General features: G+C 42.6%; 1 protein-coding gene across 8 annotated transcripts in view; it reads left to right on the forward strand.

The window, feature by feature from the left end:
• The window catches only part of PRLR (prolactin receptor), a 230,990-nt gene that overhangs the window by 107,024 nt on the left and 107,121 nt on the right, over positions 1–16,845 (forward strand). For 4 of the 8 annotated variants that reach the window (XM_059725229.1, XM_019496007.2, XM_014593990.3 and 1 more), the window contains one exon: positions 9,224–9,361. The exons of 3 other annotated variants lie outside the window; for them this stretch is intronic. The gene's annotated coding sequence lies outside the window, so the exon portion shown is untranslated. Of the gene's footprint in view, positions 1–9,223; positions 9,362–9,663; positions 9,803–16,845 lie in introns of all 8 variants that reach the window. One more of the 8 variants, XM_019496006.2, reaches the window with a different exon arrangement.

Consider the following 16,845-nt stretch of genomic DNA (forward strand, 5'->3'; position numbering starts at 1 on the left):
GGTAAGGAGGACATTGTTCCTAGTGAAGATTTCCTTAGTGGTCTGAAACAAATCCCTCAAAGTATATGGGCAAGGTTTTATCTTGGCTTTACAGACAACCAAGAACACTTTCTTATCCACCAAGACAGGGAATTACAAAGGCAGAGCACATGATACAATAAACAAGGACATGGCACCAAACAGTGAGGTCTGTGGGAGGAATATAAAGCACAATTTGTTCAAAAGTCTAGCTGAAGCTAATTCAGAGATTCCCCTGGAGAGGTACTAAATGTAACACTGATTTACAGGTAAGTTTTGTACTTGAGAACTATTAACCATGTAATCTTCAAGTCTGCAGAGGCCAAATTGATCCTATTATGGCTCACTAAAAGACATCAGGGATGAATTATTTTATTCTGGGTATGTCTACACGTGCATTTAAGCATGACTAAATTTAATGCTCATTAAGTGATTTTTGGCAGGTGTCTACACATGCAGGGACTTGGCACTGAAGTCAGTGCACTTGGCAGTAAAGTTAGTGCTAAGTCCCTACAGCATTGCCATGTGCCCCTAGTGGCTGGGCAGACCCGGCACTAAAGTTAGTACCAGGTCACGTCTACCCGTGTGTTAAAGTGCTTTAATTAATCGTACCTAAATCTGACACCTGCATTTGCATATGTATACAAACAAATGCATATGTGTATGTAAGTTTGTATGCATGTATGTATATTGTGGCAGAAGGCCACCTCTGTTTCTCCCCAAAAACTCTGCACTGTGACAATTTGGTCAGGATGGGCCCAGCAGAGGATACACACCTTACCCTATCTCTTTAGGTAACCTGAGCTGGATACATTCCTGAGGGAGGGGGGAAACCTGCTCCCTCTGCCTACATGACTGGCATCACATACCTGGGTGAGGGGCTTGCTCCCTGGGGAGCTAGGAACTGCCAGTCTGCCCAGCAACTAGTGATGCATTTCAAATTGGTTGGCTGACAGCCAACAGGTGCTGGCCTCCATTGGACCAGGTAAATGAGGTCACAAGGGTTATATAAGTTAAGGACTGCCCAGGAGGAGGGGACAGCAGCCATGAGGAAGAGTCAGAGAGAGAGAGAAGAACTGGACCATCTGAAACTTGCTTTCTCTCTCAAAACTCATGATCAGGGAACTGCCTGCCTCCGGAGGGAATCTCCACCTGCCTCTGGATGATACTTGTGAGTAAGCTACCTGAGATCTAACTAGATATATAGCTTGCAGTAACTCAGATGTGTGATCAAAGGCTACCCAGCCAGGGGAGTTTGCTCTATAGGATTTCTCTGATATTGTTCTACCCTGTACCCTATTCCAACCCTACCCCTTGTAACCAATAAAGTTCTCCTTTGTAACTAGCATGGGAAACTTATTGGGAGTGGGTCTAGATTATGCCTTGGGGTCCCTTTGGTTTGGCTGACTAAGGGAGACCACTAGTTGTGCTTCTGACTGAGGGAAGCATCCCAAGTTCTTGAAGTGAATCAAGTACCCTTGAGGGCTACTAGGCCTGCATTTCCCAGGTTGCATAGAGCCAGAATCAAGCCCATCCCTGGGTGGTGGCAGTGTTACCTCCAGGCTAGTGGGTGTGCTCCAGGAAGGGGGTCGGCCAGACATGAGGCACCCCCAGGGAGGCACTCAGAGCCTGGAAGGTGGTTGGGCACAGTGAGGTGGGTGGCTCAACGCAGGAGTGCCCCCTACTGGCCCACCACATATATACAGGCATCCTGCATCTTACGCGGGGGTTATGTTCTAAAGGCAGCGCACAAAGGCGAAAATCGCGTATAGTGAAATCGCATATTACCATGCCAGCGGTGACTGCCTCTGCCTCCAAAACCTCCCGCCGCTGCCGCAGAGCTGCGCTTAGAGCTGTGTGGCCGGTGGCAGTGGTGCAGCGTGGGGTGGTGGTGGGGATGGCTGTGTGCCACCTGGCCACCACCATGCCTGGCGGCTGGCCACACAGCTCCAGGCACGGCTCCATGGCGGTGGCAGGAGGTTTTGGAGGCAGAGGCAGTCAGCCCTGGCAGCGTGGTGGTGGCCGGGCCTCCAGGTAAGCGGCAGCGCTGCGTGCAGACTCAAGCCCCGCCCCCCCCTCCCCACCCGCGTATAGTTGAATTTGCGCAAGTTAAATGCGCGTAAGATGCGGGATGCCTGTACACATATATAGTTGTATGTATATATAAACAGTTCTGGGAGGTTTACTAATACAGTCCTCTGGCACAGAGGACACATCTACATGAGACACGTTAATGCGCATTAGTTTAATTTAATGCTCATTATGGGTGTGTGTCTACAAGTGCATGCCCTTCATTCACATTAAAAAGGCAAAATTAGGCTATTGTGTCTAAATTTGATATCTGCAAATCCAGGTATCAAGTTTAGGTGCGATTAGTTAAAGTACATTAACGAACATGTAGACGCAACCTGGTACTAACTTTAGTGCTGGGTCTGCCCTGCCACTAGAGGCACATAACAGGGCTGCAGGGACTTGGAACTAACTTTACTGCCAAGTGCACTAACTTTAATGCCAAGTCCTTGAATGTTAATATGTGTGTGTGTGTGTGTGTGTGTGTGTGTGTATTGTGGTAACTCCCCAAAGACCAAATCAGTTTGGACTCTCATTGTAAGTGCTGTACAAATATAGAGTACAAAGCAGTCCATGCCATGAAGAATTTCTGTGAAACTTCCTTATTTTTTTCAATATTTTAAAAGGAAAGAATTCTGAGGACCTTAATTTTCTTTCCATCTTGGAGCTTTGTTGAGTTTTGTTGTTTTTAAGGAGCAGGTGACCATATCTCTGAGCTTTCATGTTTAGAGGGGTAGATACTAGCGGAATGCAGTTTTTTAAATCTCTGTATTTGTTTCAGTATTTTAAATATTCATTAACTATTTTTATATTGAAATAAGAAGTCATAATCAAAACCTTAATGTACCACATCCAAATTCATTATTGAACTTATTTAGAAGATCTTTTTGTACTGTACCCAGGTCTGAGGTAACAGTCTAGTTTAGTTTATATAATCCTGTGTGCTCATGTTTACATAGTTCAGTTAATTGTTAATTGACTGAAGTTTTAACAAGCAGTGTGAATAATATCAAGAGGAAACAAAACAACATCAAGACATTTTTGAGGTACTGTGTACCTCAAAAACTAGTCTCAGTATTTAACATTGAAGGTGATTAACCACTGCAATAAGTTACCAAAGGACATGAATTCTACATCTCTGGGTATCTTCAAATCAAGTATGGATGCTTCTCTGGAAGATATACTTAAGTCAACACAAGTTGTTAATCTAAGATGTAGAAAAGCAGAAAGGTGGTTAACTGTGTTAGGCTGAAATCAGAGATGCAAAGGTACAGGACAAATTTTGAGTTTCCTATTTTTATTTATTTAATAATTTGATCCATCAAATTGTTATTAAAGGAAACAGGCTACTCCCCAATCTGGAGGATTAGACAAGTTGTTCTTCCAAAGTCAATGGACCTGTATTGCTCTATATCATCTGAGGATCTGACCCAATGGATCAAAGGACAAAGAAAAATAGAGTGGTAAAACCTTTAGGTTTTTGTGCTTTTTACCTATCCAAAACTAGGTAGCTGGCCACTGTTATTACAGCAGCAAACCCAGTCATCCTTGCTCAGGACTTCATTGCCTACTCCAGCAGATGGCTTGAGCTCACAATGCTAAAGTACATTTTATTCATTCCTTCTTCAGGCAAATGTTATTGCTTTGGAAGACTGAGTTAATTGTAGAGATAGGGCTACAATCAATCTGGCTCACTATGGTAATGCTTCTTGGTACTTATGGCCATGTCCAGATGAGCACAAACTTTTGGTACCCCAGGGACAACTAGCAGTGGCACACATTGTGCTGTTGCTAGTTGTCTCCGGGGAACATCTATGTCATGTGCCCTCTGGCACACCGCAAGTTACCCCAGGTGGAGTAGTGGAGGCTGGGGCCAACAACTGTGCTGGCCCCAGCAGTCTTACATGGGGTCCTGGGGGGCTGGGGAAGCTGCAGCCTTGGTGCTCTTGCAGCTTGGAGCCTGGCTGGCAGCTGAAGCTTGGCTCCGGCCAGAGAAGCTCCAGTTTTGGGTGGCACGTCCTGCCTCCATGTGTGCCACCCCACTTTTTTTCTGATCTCCATGGGTCAAAAAAAAAAATCCCCTGGCTGCAAGACAGCAGCATGGAAAACACTTGAATGGGCAGTGTCTGCCGGCCAGGCTGTTTCTGGTGGTGCATGCTGCTACTTCCCGCACCACTTTTTTAAACAGTGTCTTTTTTTTTACACTGGGATCTCCCGGTGTCAAAAAACCCCACCATTCTCCTAATCAGCAGTGCAATGAATGGGTGCACATGCACCCTGTATAGTTTGTGGCATGTCAAACAGGTTTGAGGCGCTGCAAACTGCACATGCATGCAGGTCGGGACACACCCATGAAGGCTCCAGCTAAATTAAATCAAATTAGAAACTAGTCTCAGTATTTAATATTGAAGGTGATTAACCACTGCAATAAGTTACCAAAGGACATGAATTCTACATCTCTGGGTGTCTTCAAATCAAGTATGGATGCTTCTCTGGAAGATATACTTAAGTCAACACAAGCTGTTAATCTGAGATGTAGAAAAGCAGAAAGGTGGTTAACTGTGTTAGGCTGAAATCAGAGATGCAAAGGAAGAGCAGGATAACATCCTTACAGCTTTTAAAGGAGTTATTCTGCTACCACAGTACACAGAGGGCAAAAAATGTGTCTTGGGATGGCCCCCACTGAAAGTACATGTATTTGTTGATAAGGTGTGGTCTGTGGGACCATAACTCTCCACCTTCCATTTTTCACAACTTTTCTGTAAGCAAAATGACTCAAGAGTTTCACTCTGACCAGAACTGGTTTGCCATTCATTGTACAGTGTCTATGCAGCATCTTATGTTGACTATAATGTGATCCACATACACTCCATTTTTTGTACAATTCAAAGTAAAATGTCTAGCATTTTTTGCCAACCTCTAGAAATAGGCACTTTGGGCAGTTGAACCCTGCTGAGTTCACACAGAGGAAAAGTAAGGCATCCTAATTTTTTTAACCACTCATTCATTCCTGTTAAAGATATACATAATTAACTGCCTTGCACCGTAATAGCTATCAGAAATTTCTGAGATATTGTCCTTCTTCCTCCCCAAAACTTGCAATCTGTGTAATGGATTTTAGAAGGCCGTACATTTCCTATAATGTTTAAGTGGTCTATAACATGCTGCCACATTCTTTGGGTTGCGGTAATAACCAAGCACTCACTAAATTACCTAATGATCAGTGGGTCTGATCCTGCAGTCATTGTAGGGCAACAAAATGCCTCACACCGTAAGAGCACTCCCAGAAGCAAGTAGAAAACAAATAATTGATGGCGTAAGCAATTCCAAGGGCAGTATTTGTCTGAGAAAGTACTAATTAAGTAAGTATTTCAGAATCTGGTTTATACATTAGGTATATATCTCCTATAGATTTCCCTCATCTCCCACATATATACAAATGCTCCTGCCATTACAGTACCATAATATGTTCATCTGGACTGAGGAAGAAATGTGCTTCAAAGATTTTTGCATAAGGGACAACACTTAAGATGTTGTGTTTGGTGCTGACTAATTTATGTCTATTCGGTAACCGGGATACTTCATCATATAGTGCTGAGCGCTTGCTACATTTGCTGTGTGTTCTATGCTGGGGTTCAGTCCTAAAGGATTGGGTTTTTTATAAAATGGTTGTGGTGATATAGCCTTAGTCAAGCTATAGAGGAAAAGGTTCAATAAAGAAATTTTGATATTCTTTGGAGATGAATAATAGAAAGTCATAAAGAAAGACAATATTAGTTGCACAGGTACGGAAATGTAAATCTCTTAACCCCATTGGCTTCTGTTAATTCAATTCTAGTCAGCAGTTTAAGATAAGGTAGCAAGAAAAAGATGGCTCTGAGATTAAATATTTAGCTACACTTTGACAAATCCAATAATGTTCTGATTGGGTGCTTTGTTGAAGACTCATTGCATCTAGTTAAAATTGTGCAGATACCATCTATAAGAAGTATGCAGTTTTATGCGAAACAACCTCTGGCAAAGCGCTGATTTAAACTTTTAAAATGACATGGTTTTTCCACTTTGTCAGCCAAGGACACCGTATGTGATTTCAACAGCCTAAGGATGAAGAATGAAACCTCTGCTAAAACCCTTTACACTTTGAGTTTCAGAAAAGTGGAATCTGAGGGTCTGTTTTGAATGGTTAGCCACATCAGACTTTACATGCAAGGGAATATATTTTATTTCAGTGAAGCACAAAACTAAATCCCATTTACCCCTCATGTGTTAAGAATTTATTTACAACTTGATGACCTTATCTGAATTTCTTCTAAGTACTGGACAGAGGCTAGAGAACTATGATATACTGTAAAGAAACTTACATGCCACCTTATGTTTGCAATGATCTTCCACCAACCAGTGCTCATTTACTAATAAGCACTTGCTGCAAGGATTTGCATTTGTACAGTGAGGGTGAAACAATGTCTGAAAATTGTAAAAGCAGAGGAACATGCTGTTACAAATGCAACCTTTTCTTAAACCTCAGAATGACTTGAGTGATGTTTAGTATAGTCTAGACAATGGATTTTATTACAACACATTAAACATTGTCTAGACTATACTAAACATCAAATCAGACACTATTTCACTACTCCCTTACTAAACAATAGAGTAGATAATTGATTTACATAGACAATCCCTCAGGGAGTCAGCAGTGCTGAATTAGCTTTGTTACACAGTGAGTGTGTCTGCACGTGCCCCTGTACTTGCTTTCACTCACCGAATGAGCTTTAAAGCACCCCACCTCCATTTTTCAGGCCAGGGACATTGATACACATGACACTGGAGTCTGCTGGAGTGTGGTAATTACCATTCTTCAGTAGACTTGATTAAGCAAGTCTTCTCTGATGCTCTGTAATTACAGCACTTTGGAGTACCTCACTGCATGTGTATAGGCACCTTCTTAGGTTGGGAAGGGTACAGAACATTGATCTCCCAGTCCTTGGGGGAATACTCAAACCACTGGGCTGTTTTTAAGAATGGGCAGGGGCACCTGGCACCAACTGTAGGTGCCTAAGTGTTCTTGTGGATCTGACCCTTAAACTCCATAAGTACCTTAATGTACAACCTGAGGACATGGCAAGGAACCATCTCCTTGAGGTGCTGCTCTCTCCTCCTTCATATTTGGTACCTAATGGTGATATAGTCCCTCAGGGATGACACTTCATTTTAAAAAGGAACAGGACCATAAATGGGACCCTAATTGCAAGATGGGGTGGATTCTGTTAAACAAGGTTGAAACTCTTGGTACTCTGTTATAAATGATATTTTTAATCATATATCCCCTCCCTTTCTGTCCACTATTTTATTGGTTTTCTTTTGATTTTGATTTGCCTTTGAGAAGCTGCTGTGATGTGTGTACAGTATGGTTGATCCATTTAAAATATCCCAAAAATCAGGCAGTTGAAAGATATTTCCTGAAGAACTCTAGCCATTTTGAATTGGTATTATGTAACTGCTATCTTACACTAAATGAGATATTTAGGAGGAAAAAAAGCCTTGAAGAAAAAAGTGGGTTGATATATTCTTCCTGCTTAACTTATTCTGAACTCTAAACAAGTAATTTGCTTACTGTTTCACTCAGTAACTCCTTGTGAAATCAGGAAACAGAATCTGAATGTTCCAAAATATGAGGGATCAATTTAAGAAGCGCAAGTTATAAACTTTAGATCTGTGTCCTAAATTCTTCAGAAAGTGGGTGGGAGGAATTGATTCAGGCCTAACTCCAGCAGAGATGAAAAACAATATACTTGAAAATTCCTCACAAGTTGCTACTGAAGTTCTTGTGAGAATCTGTACAATTTTCACCTGTAGAAAGGGCTGAGATTTTGACACACTAAATAATCTGAAAAGCTATGTTTTTCATTAGTTGAAGTATTCTACATCTGTTAAACTAAAGCAAGGAATAAAAATTCTTCCACCCCTTTTAAATAAAGGGCATTAGTTACACCTACCAGCTTCAAATATATTTTGCCCAACCCCAACAATCTCTGGCTTGACAGTCTTTATAGAGAATGGGATGCACTATTGTGTTTCTAACATAATGATTAAATCAACTGCAACTTGTTTCATGCTATGAGATGTTTTTAAAATCCAATGTAGCTCAACATTGTGTGACCTTTTAAATAATTGCAGGTAAAACCTATTTCCTGAAAAATACAGCATTTTTTCTGTAAGTCGGACCTTGAAATCTTCTTTCAGTTTTTCTATTGTAACCATATCAAATTTCTGAATTCAATATGTATTTTTTCACTACAAAAAAGAATAGAAATCAAATACAGAAACCAACAGTATAGAACATGATAAATTAAGCAGTCAAAAGTGCAGAGACTTCCAAAATGTAGATGTTACTTCAGTGCTTATTTGCCTTAATTCACACATGCAGTATTTTCTATACCTATTAAATGAAGCTCAGTGACTAAAATGTATTTTTTTTAAACTAGGTAAATAGTAGGAGAAAGTGTTGCAGCAAACACATTTAATTAATGAGGATAACAGTAAACCTGAAATATTCCAGTAGCAGAAAGGGCTATTTCTGGAAATATTGTTACTGTAAATTACCTCTGCTAAGCTATATGTAATATTTTGAAAGGACATGTATGCAGAAAAGCATGGTAAGTAAAGTTGATTTACTAGGGCTAGGTACAGACAGTCAAAAAGCCCAAGGCTGAATTGATTCAGTCTTTGCAGGTTAATCTAAGTTGTGTGGACTGACTCAATAAACAAGTGAAAACAGTCACTTCTGATTCTGGAAATGCAGCCACATGCCTGCAGTGGCTCAAGGCAGAAGCTGGGGGGCACTAGAGTATGCCTCCCTTTTTGGCTGAAGCAGACAGCTGGGGCCAAGAGTAGCTCCCCTATCCTGTGTGGAGGGGGACTTGTGAGTTAACTTGAATCTGGAAGAGATCTAGGACAAAAGTTCAGTAAACCAATTTAAGCTAAATCAGTTAAATCTGATACCACATCTATCCAAATTTATCTTAAACTAGTTTCAGCCATTTTGAAAGTGGTTTATGTACATTGAACTTGTGTTGTGTTACAGTTTGAACCAGTTTCTGATTACTTATACCGGTGTATGTGTAACTTCTGTCCCTAGCCCAGCAGAATACTGAACAGGAGCAAGTCTATTTACACCAGCAAGGAGATAGAAATGTATCTTAGCGTTTGAGATTCATCAGTATGGGCTATTCAGGAGACATCAAGGAACGTGGAAATCAGAGATAATCTTATGTTGGTAAGCAAATAGTAATGCAAAAGAAACTCTGTTCTATAAAAGGAAATAATGAACATGTTGCTAACCTTGAACATTTGCACAAATTCTCCGGCTGAACTTCAGGGGGGTGTTCATCCATGTAAGAGAAAGGTTTAAAATCTGGTCTTAACAATACAAGACATTGTTCATTCTCCTCAAACTTTGCATACTTTGAAAAGCTTGGGTTTTTAATCTTGCGTTTGCTAGCTTTTAATACATTATATATTTTATAGGCTGGTAGAGAGACTGCTAAATACAATGTAACAACCCTTCATTAAAAATAGGGCTGGAGGGGACCTCAGGAGGCAATCTAGGCCATACCCCTGGTCATATCCTAGATCACTGCTGTCTAACCAGTCCAAGCAAGTGTCGGTCTATCCTGCTGTATCCTCCCCAGGAATGGGGATTCCACAACCTCTCTAGGTAAGAGGTTTCTCTTTCCTTAACTACCCACATCTTTAGAAAGTTTGTTCTAACATCCAACCTAAATGTCCTTTACTGCATTTAAAACTGTTATTTCTTGTCCTGTCCTCTGTTCATGTTTGGTCCAAACCCATGGTGGAGCCTAGCCAGTTATTCCCCGATTTGTATTTGTGCATTTGATTGTTCCATCCTATATTGCACTTGTCCTATGTGGCGTAAATGGTCTTAGTGGAGGAGTGGAAGGAAGGACTCCAGAAGTTGATTAATTTCAGACCATTTTTCTCAAGGTCAGTTTGAATCCCAATCCTATCCTCCAAAGTATCTGCTATCCCATCCAGCTTGGTGTCATCTTCAGATTCATTAAGGGCAGAATTCTATTTCACTTTACTCTGTCAGATAGCAGTTTTCTAGTCTTGCTCATGGCTATTTTGGGAATTTACACACAGTTTGCAATCCTATTCTGTTTTATTTGTTGCAAGCATCCACACAGCTTCTGAATATGTATAGTAGGCTTCACACTGGCCAGGCAGGTAAGCAGCTATGTATGCTGGGTATGTAAATCACAAAAATCTACCTGGCAAACACTCATAGCCAGTGGCAATAGCAAGCCTTCCTTGTTTTAGCCACAATAATTGAGTAGTTCAAGTACTCATCCAGGTTCAACATCACTCACCCAGGATTTGAACCTACCTTTTTGTTTTACTTCATAGCTTGCTATTTGACCCACCAAGCCCCAGGTCAGGCATTATTTGCTTCCCTTACTAGATAATGTTGAAGCTGCACTTTATATTTAATATTAATTGGGCAAATGGGTAGACAATATTGAAGAAGCTTCTGCCCCATAGGGAACAAGGATTCAGGCTAGAATCATGGTTTTCTCTCTTCCAGGGCAGCATCCATCTCACTGAGCTATACATCTTTTAGTTTGCTCCCTTCCCACTGATCCCACTTATCTTCCTTTCTTGGCTTCCAGAAGCTTAATAATGATACCAGCAATTTCAGAGTAGGAAAAACAATTTCAACTACTATTAATGTTACTAATATTAATTGCTGCCACCTAACTATCATAGAATATAGGGACTATTTCCTGCAATAAAAAATAAATTGGATATCAAAGGTACAGCCCATTGGCCAGATCTGGCCCATGGAGCCCTATCATCTAGCCAGCGGTGCTGCCGATAGGTTTCAGGCTGGACCTGCATGCCATGTGTGGTATGCCCCAAATCGGCCCTCATGCTGCATGCAGAGCCCACCAGCCCTGGCCTTGCACAATATATGTGATGCATGAGCCTAGTTTGGTGTGCATACTGGATCTGGCACATGGGGCTAGCCTGTGGACTCAATCCAGACTGCAAACGAGCCCTCTGCATCTCATCCAGCCCACAGGGCCTGATGAGTTTGATGTCCTTGTATTATAGTAGAATTTACAGAGGACTTTAGTATGCCTATTTTAGACGCATTTTATTTTCTACCAGTTGTTTTGTAAGTGACTGCCTGGAAGCAAACTCCTTTGCTTGAAGTTTGTTACAGCTATATTTGTTTACCAGGTTAAATGATTGACATCCACTGTGACTAGAAACTGCCAGTTTCTTTTTCCCATCCCTCTTCTATTGGTGGATGAAGTCATGAGACTACATTCCTCACACAACTTAAAGGCACTGAACTGAAAAAATAAAAAAGGAAACCAAGTTTATTACAAGTCACGCTTGACAATCTGAGCCAAGAGATAGACAGTTCAGCTATAAGGCTGGGGACAGAAATTACACATAAAACGGTTTAAGTGATCAGAAACTGGTTTAAACCTGTAACAGAACAGATGTTCAGTGCACATAAACCAGTTTGAAAATGGCTGAAACCAGTTTGAGATAAACCTGGTTGAATGTAGTATCAGACTTAACTGATTTGGCTCAAAACAGTTTATGCAATGTCTATCCTAGACCCCTTGCTGGTTTAAGATAAGCCAAACTCTCCCAGTGTAGCCTGCCTTGTCTCTCTCCAGTGCATCTCATAAGGGGATTCCTTTCTAGCCTCGCCATTATTCTTAGGGATGAACAGCTGGTTCACTGGAATGACTTCAGGTCAGTTCACCAGGGGGCCTCACCTGCCACGTCTTTGATGATGATTGCCTTCAGATTGGAAGGATGATGTTTTTGTGCCATCTCCCCTTAGCGTCTCCCCTTGGTCGTTCCTGCTGTTTCGCCTTTGTGGGGCTCCAATCTCCCCTACACCCCACCTAATGACAACCTTGATGTCATCACCTGTGTTGTTGAGGCTGATGTCCCGTGCCATCTTTGATGCTCAGGTTCCTGGAATATGATGGCTGCCAGGTGTGGGAGATGTCATTATCCCGAGCATTTCTTCCAGCCTTCTTTCTTTCCGATTACGCGCTGTCCAGCCTCAGTGCTGATCCATCCCCCAACATGTCGCCTCCGCCCCGGGCTTGGGACCTGCCATCCATCTGTCTCACCTGTATCCCAGCTCCATCAAGTCCTGCCAGGCTTCAATCTCTGCTGCTGGCTTCCTTGGTCCACGCAGGCTCTGTAACCAAATCCCTGGGCCCTCTCTGGCCCTGAGTTATCATGGTTACCCTTCCCCCCCCCCCCCCAGTCATTGCCTAAGTGGCAAGCGCGGCCAGTCAGGGGGTGCACGTGCACCCCTGTGCACCCATTCTGCATCACCACTGGGTTGTGGTACAGTTCTGGGTTTCTTGATTTTTCAAGGAAACATTTAAGTAGCAAATTCTATGTTTCAGTGTATTTTCTGCTGTTTATAAACTTTGCTGTATTTTCACCATTTGGATTGAGGCTCTCCATGGTGACTATACTTCCATAGAGATGATACAAGGAACCTCTTGAATGATTTATATACTTAGTTATTGGTGTTTTTAAAAATATTTTTCAGCTGAACAGAATGCTTTTCTATTAGTTAATGCCGTCTTTTTATTTGTATAAATGCTCCAATCAGTCATAAAACATAAATGCAGTTATAAAGTCAACCATTACTATGAAGATTTTAGGGACAATAATTATCCAATCACGAACATTTATGTGTATAAAAATGTAATATAGTTCTTTTTAATAAACTTTTTAATAACTTTCTTTTTAATAAACTACTAAAAAAAGTTGATCAATGGGAATTCTGTAGTTTATGTGAAAGTCGGTCGGATAACCTTAGCTTGTGTTCTTATGTTTTCACTACAAACTGGTGTTTTTGCAAATCAATGCTAGTACACATCAGTGCAAATATTGTAATAGTGGTAAGATATCATACTGCCATATTTTTGGCTTTCAGTGTCTTATTGTTTGATAAGCACACTCAAATCTCAACCATTCCTTATTTCTGAGTGGGAAGGAAGGCTAGACGCAGACAGTCAAAGGCTTAGTACAGACAGTCAAAAAGCTCAACACTGAATTGATTCAGTCTTTGCAGGTTAGTTTAAGCTGCACAGATTAAATTTGAACAGACATTTACCTTTGATTCAGGAAATGCAGCCACATGCCTTCAGTGGTTAAGGCCAGAAGCTGGAGGGCACTAGAGCAGGGGTTTTCTGTCTTTTTTAACAAGCATACCCCTTTGGTCTCAACGTTTCAACTCATGTATTTTTTTCTTGGTTTTAAGCTGGGATGCAGATCGAGACCCCGTGGTGAGGGAGTGAGTGGGGCTGGGGCTGAGGCTGAGGCTGAGGCAGGGGCAGGGGCAGATGCTACCTAGGCAAAGAGAGAAAAAAATATTTTGGAGGGCTGAGCATATGCATGCCACCCCCTCCCCCCCAGCACGTAAGTCTTTGGGGGAAGGGGTGGGAGGAGGGGAAAGGGCCATGGTAGGGGGGAGATCAAGGCTCCCATGGTGAAGGAGAGAGCGGGGCAGAGGCAGGAGCAGGGGCTAGGGTGAGCAGGGCCCCAGCTGGGCCAGATGCTGGGACAAGCGGAGGCCCAGGGGTGCTCCCTGGGCTCTCACTTGTCCCACCACCCGGCCCAGCCAGGGCCCCACTCACCCCAGCCCCTGCTCCTGCCTGTGCCCCACTCCCTCCCTCACTACGGGGGCCTCAATCTGTTTCCCACTCTACAACGGTGAGGGAGGGAGTGGGGGTGGGGCTGGGGATTGAGACCCCACCCAGTGCAGGAGGGAGTGGGGCAGGGGCAAATCATTCACCATTGCTTCTGCCCCACTCCCTCCTGCACTGTGGGGGCGTTTCCCATGACCTTGCCTGGTGAATGGGGCCAAGGCCGGGCCAGGTGGTGAGACAATCAGAGCCCAATGGCTCATCCAGGGGAGCTGTTGGGGGGGGGGCATGTGCCCTCCACTTGGCTCCCTCGTGATGCGCACAGCAGCAGGAGCCACCCACCCATGCCCCTGGATGAGCTGCCAGGCTCCAGTTGTCCCACTATCTAGCCTGACCAGGGCCCCATTCACCATGAATGGGGCCCCGGCCAGGCCGAGTCACAGGACAGTCCTCACAGTACAGGAGGTAGTGAGGCAGGGGCACCCATGAATGATTCGCCCCTGCCCCACTTCCTCCTGCACTGTGGGGGTCTTGATCCGCTCCCCCCCCCCCCGAAGCCCAGTCACAAAGAAAGTGAGGGAGGGAGTGATGAGGTGAGAAAGGAAGTGGGGCTAGGGCAGGCACTGCACAACTGAAGCAGGGTGTGGGACTGAGCTGCATGGGGGGCAGCGGCTCCCACTGCTATGCGCACTTCTGGGAGGTCATGGGGGGTGTCCCCTGAACTGCGCGGGGAATGGGGTGGGCTGTGGCTGCAAGCTGGGGCCAGGGCTGCAGCCACTGGGGGCAGGGGAGGGTTTAACTGCTTCAAAATAATTTACCCAGGATAGTAAATATTCTTCAACTGCCTGTGTTTTATGTGCTGGGTCTCCCCATGTCCTGAGAAAGGGAACTTGTATCTTAAATTCAACAGCTTTAATGTGACATTTGTAGAGCACAACCAACTCTAATACCACAAGTCCCAACCTGATCTGGAGAATCAAGTACTTACGAGGGAATTGCTTGTATTGCGTCACAAACCTGAGCTGTAAACTACATAAAACCTTCAGAGTCATTCAGGGCAAACAAATTTGTAGGTAATAGAGCTGACTGGAAAATACTGAGCATTAAAAAAAATTCGTCTTGAATCAGAAAAAAACATTTTAAATGGAACATTTTTCATGGGAATAAATATTCAGAAAAGATGGAAATGGAAGTTTTCAGGTTGCTGGTTTACCAGTTTCACAGTCCCCTTGCAGTAAAGTTAACAAGATCATTTTTTTTAAGCTGCTGAGAGGGGTTGCATGGCTACAGCGAATTTTGGGGTGGCTGCAGCCCCTCCCGTAACCCTGGTCCCAGTGCCACTGAATATCCCAGTTCTCTGCCTTCGTTTCAGCCCAGCTGCCAGACAGGCAGAAGGGGCAGGTCATGTTTGCATAGCTATTTTTCTGGTGGAAAATCATTCCAGTCAGGGTTAGTTCTGACTAGTTTTAGGAGGAACCCAGCCAGCTTAGGGTACATGCTCATTAAAAGTCTATAGGTATTCCAGAATCGGAGACTACTTCCTGCATGACTTGGAATATAAGAACTACTTTCCTGTAAAAGTAAATTATCTTCTTTCAATGTGGAATTTGCAAAGTTAGGTTCATCTGTGTCTTCTAGATAAAAGATATTGCAAAATATTAAATAACTATATCCCCAATGTTTCGGTGGGATCTCAGAATAACTATGTAGGGTTTATAGCCAGCGTACCCTGAGCGCTCTTGCCAACGGCTAGAGAAAGCTTAATGAAATATTCAACATTTTCAGCATTCAGCTTTCATAAAACATGCTCATTTGACTCCCATTAGTATGTGCTAGTATATAAAGAGTAAGAACTATTCAGATAATACTGAAAGCTGTAGCTCCATTATACTGCTTTCACCCTGACTTTTACATTAAGCTTATTAACTTGTGGTAAACTGCAGTCTGCATATAAAACACTCTTTTCTGTTACACAAGCACTTCTTGAAATAAGCAATACTTTTATGATTCTTGCGTTTGCTTTTTAGAATTTTTATTTATCATTTTGTCACCAATTTCGTAGTGCCTGCTACTTGCGAGAAAGGAGTAACCGATACGTTAATACTCTCTTATCTCTATCTCAGATTGTATTTGGTGTCTTAACTAGGACTCTGAAGAACAAGATAATGTGTATTTTAGTTTATAGTCTCCTCCCCTTTAGTCAAAACATAATTCATTCCCGAGACATGCAACAACTTCCATTAATAAGAGTTCAGTATGTCTAGATAGCAGACAGAACACACTCATGCTCCGTATCATAGACTGCCATGGGCAGCAAGAAGAGAAATTATTCAGCCCAGACCTCAGTACATTGATCAGGTACCGTGACTATTGTTGTTTGCTATTTGTACTACGCTTATAACCTGTGGGGCCAATCAGGTTCAGGCACCTCTGTTACAGGAAATGTATAGACTTATATTAAAAGAATGCCAGCCCGCCAAGAGTTTGCAGGCTAGCTAAAGACAGTAGGCTATGGATTTCTTTAGCAGACAGTGGAAGAGTTGGGGCAGTGGAGATGGTAACAACAATGGGAACACAGCTTGTTAGACTCGTATAACATCTCAGTTTCCCTTTCAGCAAAAATGGGGATACTAATATTTACCCTCCTGCCTTCCAGGTGTGGTGTGAAGATATTAGTCAATGTTTGTACAGTTCTTTGATCATACAGTGTGCTATAAAAATCCTGGTTAACCACTAATAATGTTACGTTTGCAAGTAATCACTGGTAATGAAAACAGAGTATTCCAACCTTCCGTGTATGAGGGTTTTTTTGTTAATGATATTCTCTCCCTGCCCTTAATATTGCCAAGAAATATATTTGTTTGCTTGTTTCTAAGATAATTTGTATTTCTGTGCTTGTGGAGGGAAGGAAAGCATTGCAACAGACACTGTCTTAAAGATTTTTTGAAATTTTAATTAAAAATTAAAAAGTAAACATATAGAACATACACTCTACATTAGTGCAGAATTTGGACCATGGAACAGAGAATGTAGATTTGTC

This window comes from Alligator mississippiensis, chromosome 3 (genome assembly GCF_030867095.1).
Source record: "Alligator mississippiensis isolate rAllMis1 chromosome 3, rAllMis1, whole genome shotgun sequence".
NCBI lineage: Eukaryota > Metazoa > Chordata > Crocodylia > Alligatoridae > Alligator > Alligator mississippiensis.